We start from the raw sequence: 4,858 nt of genomic DNA on the forward strand, positions 1-4,858 counted from the left end.
TATTTATGTTTGTATGTACATATGTATGTATGGTATTACATATGTATGTATGTATGTACGTACGTATGTACGGATGTATGTATGTATGTATGTATGTATCTTACATGAGTGTCTAGTGCCCACAAAGGCTGAAGAGGGTATGGATCCTGAGCTATCATGTTGGTACTGGGAATCAAAGAGGTTAAGAGTTAAAAGTTAAGAAGTCCTTGATCCACTTGGACATGAGCTTTGTTTGAGGACATAAATATGGATCTATTTTCACTTTTCTACATACAGACTTCCAGTTATTCCAACATCATCTATCAAAGATGCTACCTTTTTTCCATGGTGTATTTTTGGCTTCTTTGTCAAAAATCAAGTGTCCCTAGGTGTGTGGGTTTATTTCTGGGTCTTCAATTCTATTCCATTGATCAACCTGACTGTCTGTGAGCCAATATCAGGCAGTTTTTATCACTATTGCTCTGTAGTACAGTTTTAGGTTAGGGATGATAATTCCCTCAGAAATTCTTTTATTGTTGAGAACAGTTTTTGCTATCCTGGGCTTTTTGTTTTTACACATGAAATTGAGACCACTGTTTCCATGTATGTGAAGAATTGTGTTGGAATTTTGATGAGAATTGTATTGAATCTATAGATTGTTTTTGGTAGGATGGCCATTTTTACTATGCTAGTCATACCAATCCATGAGCTTGGGAGATCTTTCCATCTTCTGAGGTCTTCTTGGATTATTTTCTTGAGAGACTTGAAGTCTTCTCATACAAATTTTTCCCTTGTTTGATTTGATTTACACCAATATATTTTATATTATAATTATTGTGAAGGGTGTTGTTCTCTATTTTATTTCTCAGCCTATCAATCGTTTATATAAAGAAGAATACAGATTTCTTTGGGTTAATTTTATATCCAGTCACTTTGCTGAAGTTGTTTATTGGCTATAGAAATTCTCTGGTAGAATTTTAGGGTCGCTTATGTATACTAGCATATCATCTTCAAATAGTGATATCTTGACTTCTTCTTTTTCAATTTGTATTCCCTTGATCTCCTTTTGTTGTCTTATTGTTCTAGCTAGAACCTCAAGTACTATATTGAATAGATATAGAGGGTGGGCATCCTTTTCTTGTCCCTGATTTTAGTGTGATTGTTTCAAGTATCTCTCCATTTAATTTGATATTGGCTGTTGGCTTGATAAATATTGGTTTTATTATGCTTAGGTATGGGCCTTGAATTCCTGATCTTGATAATATATTTAAAATGAAAGGATGTTATATCTCATCAAGTGATTTTTCAGCATCTAATGAGATAATCATATGATTTTTTTTCTATGAGTTTGTTTATATAGTGGATTAAGTTAGTGGAATTTTCATATATTGAACCATCTCTACATCCCTGGAATGAAGTCTATTTGATCATGGTGAATGTTGGTTTTGATGTGATCTTGGATTTGATTTGTGAGAATTTTATTAATTATTTTTGCATCAATATTCATAAGCAAATTTGGTCTAAAGTTCTCTTTCTTTTTTCAGACTTTGTGTCGGTATCAGAGTAACTGTAACTTCACAGAATGAATTAGGTAGTGTTCCTTCTGTTTCTATTGCATGAAATAGTTTGAAGAGTATTAGCTTTAGATCTTCCTTGAAGATCTGGTAGAATTCTGCACTAAAGCCATCTGGCCCTGGGCTTCTCTAAGTATATCAAGGACCTCAACATAAAAGCAGATACACTGAATCAAATAGAAGAAAAGTGGAAAAGATCCTTGAACTCATTGGCACGGGGGAAATTTCCTAAACAGAACTCCAACGGCTGAGACTCTAAGATGAGCAATTGATAAATGGAAGCTCATGAAGCTGAAAAGCTTCTGTAGAGCAACAGACACTGTCAATAGGACAAATCAGCAACATAAAGACTGGGAAAAATCTTCACTAACCACATATCCAATGGAGAGAAAATATTCAAAATATATAAACAACTTAAGAAACTAACCTTCAAAAACCCCAAATTTCCCAGTTAAATAATGGGCTACAGAGCTAAGCAGAGAGCTCACAACAGAGGAATCTAGAATGGCTGAGAAATGTCCAAAGTCCTTAGTCATCAGGGAAATGTAAACCAAAATGGCACTGAGATTCCACCTCACACCAGTCAGAATGGCTAAGATCAAAATCTCAAGTCAGCACATGCTGGCAAGGATGTGAAAGGAGAGGAACACTCCTCCCTTGCTGGTGGGATTGCAAACTGGTACAACCACTCTGGAAATCAGTCCAGTGACTCCTGAGAAAATTGGAAATAGGTCTATCTGAAGACCAAGCTATACAACTCTTGGCATATACCCAAAAGATGTCCCACCATACTACAGGGACACATGTTCATGGCAGTCTTGTTTGTAATAGCCAGAACCTGGAAGCAACTCAGATGTCTCTTAAACAAGGGATGGATACAGAAAATGTGTTCGTTTATACAATGGAGTGCTATTCAGCTATTAGGAATGAATATGGATAGTGTTAAAGGAATCCTGTATCCAGGAGAGGAAGATAGATAAACAAAATCATACAAGAAGCAAGGAAAAAACATTACTAAAAGTGATGATTAGCAAGTAAGAATTAGGAAAAGAGTTAATCACCATTAATTCTTAGTATCTAATATGAATAAGGGAGAAAGGAACTGACTGGGATTACTCAAAACAAGTGGAAAAAAAACAGTGGGAGAGAAACTAGAATACACCTGCCTGCAATAACTCTGAAAACAAATGATATTAATTTTCCAATTAAAAGTTGCATACAAGAGGCTGGGGAGATGGCTCAGTGTTTAAGAACATTTCCCGCTCTTGCAGAATATCTAGGGTTTGTTCCCAGCATCACATATTCACAATTGTCTATAATTCTAATTCCAAGAGATCTGATTACCTTTTCTGGCTGACACAGCAGAGTACGTACATGGTGTACTTTACATACGTGTAGGCAAACATAGATAAAAAGGAAAAAAAATAAAATATTTCTAGAGAAAGATATAGACTAGATATTTAAGTTAGAGGGAATAGCTATCATTTTTCATGTGCAAGAAACTCATATTGAAAACAAAACTATGTGATGATATTCTTCATGTATGGAATTCAAAATTCAGGAGGAATAGCTATGTCATATGCATACAGACTTCAAGCCAATACTAGTTAAAAGAGATAGAGAAAGATAGAGAAAGTTGCTATACTTTACTCTCTCTCTCTCTCTCTCTCTCTCTCTCTCTCTCTCTCTCTCTCTCTCTATCTCTCTCTCTCTCACACACACACACACACACACACACACACACACACGCACATATGTATTCGAGAAAATATGGTTTCTTCAATAACCTACTCATTCATCAGTGTATATCCTAGTTTGAAAGTTCTTATTTACACATAGTTTTTTTTTTTACTTTTTTCTCTTTTTATTATTCGATATTTTATTTCTTTACATTTCAGATGTTATCCCCTTTCCCCATCTCCTGCAATTAATCCACTATCCCATCCCTCCTGCTCCTTTTTTTTTTTGCTTTTATACTGTTTAAATTACTTGCAAATATTAAGGTCAGTTCTAGGTTGAGGAACTAGTAATATAATAGATGCAAATAGTCGAGGAACAAGCAAGACAATGAGCCCAGATAGTCAAAGAACACACATGACAATAAAGAGTCCTGTGATCACTCCTGTGATCATTATTTCTAAGGGCTTAATAGTATGACCAAAATATCTGAGCCTACTTCCCTGTTCTAGCCCAAAGTCATTTTCATGTGTGAAGCCTACTTCTTTGTTCTAGCTTAAGATTTAGATTCCTTCCTTGTAATTACTTCTTTGTTTTAGCCTAAGATTTAGATTCCTGACTGAAGTTGCTTCTTTATTCTAGTCTAGGAGTTAGATTTCTGCCTGAAATTATGTCTTTGTTCTAGCCTAATGTCAGATCCCTGCCTGCAGTCGATTTCCTTGTCCTTGTCCTATGTCAGATTCCGTACAAGCAGACTATTTCCTTGTCCTTGGACAATGTCAGATTCCTGTCAGGCAGCCCCGAGTAGAGAGGGTCATATGGGACTGTTTAAAGGGAGGAAAGGATTGTGTTGTGTTGTAAGGGATCTTCCCTGATTATCTCTGATTGGTTAATAAAGACTGAACTCTCAATGGCTGGGCAGAAGAGATAGGAAAGCTAGACTTCAAATCCCAGCCAGGGATCTGAGGGAGAGGAGTTAAGGAGAAGAAATATCACTATGAGGCCAGTGAGGATCCAGGAGAAGAAGAGTTATGAGATGGAGGAAGAATATCATTACCAGGAGGCCAGGCATAAGGAGGAGTCTCCAAGAGAGTTTTCTGAGGGCAGACAGCTACTGTGGAATAAGCCAAGGAGAGACTGAGTGCAAGTAACCCAGGGTGTGTGGCTGGGAGGTAAATAGTTCATTTAGAGGGTTAGAATAGCTCAGAATCTGCCAAGTTTATGTTTGTAGTTTGGTAATAAAAACTACCATGTCTCTGTGCCAATTATTTGGAAGCTATTCCAGTTAGAAAAAACTGCCACCATTAAATTTCATCCAATATCTATAAATACACATGTTCTTCTTGTTGAGGAAATCAACAGTACAATCATAGTGAGCTACCATCTTACTCTCCTCTCACAAATAAATAGACCACTCAGATTAAAAAAAAACACAAAAATTAAGCGTCGTTGTTAAATTGCACATAGGTCAAAGGGCTTAGGTGTTATCTATGAAGAAGTCCATGCAGCAGTGACAGAACATGTGTTCTTTCTTTCTACACAGGAAAGATGTTACTTTTCCTAAAATATGTATAATAGGCCACAAAGTAGCTTAAACATAAACAATGATGGAAACAATTTGTGATTTG

This window comes from Grammomys surdaster, unplaced genomic scaffold (genome assembly GCF_004785775.1).
Source record: "Grammomys surdaster isolate TR1022 unplaced genomic scaffold, NIH_TR_1.0 124976, whole genome shotgun sequence".
NCBI classification, from domain to species: domain Eukaryota; kingdom Metazoa; phylum Chordata; class Mammalia; order Rodentia; family Muridae; genus Grammomys; species Grammomys surdaster.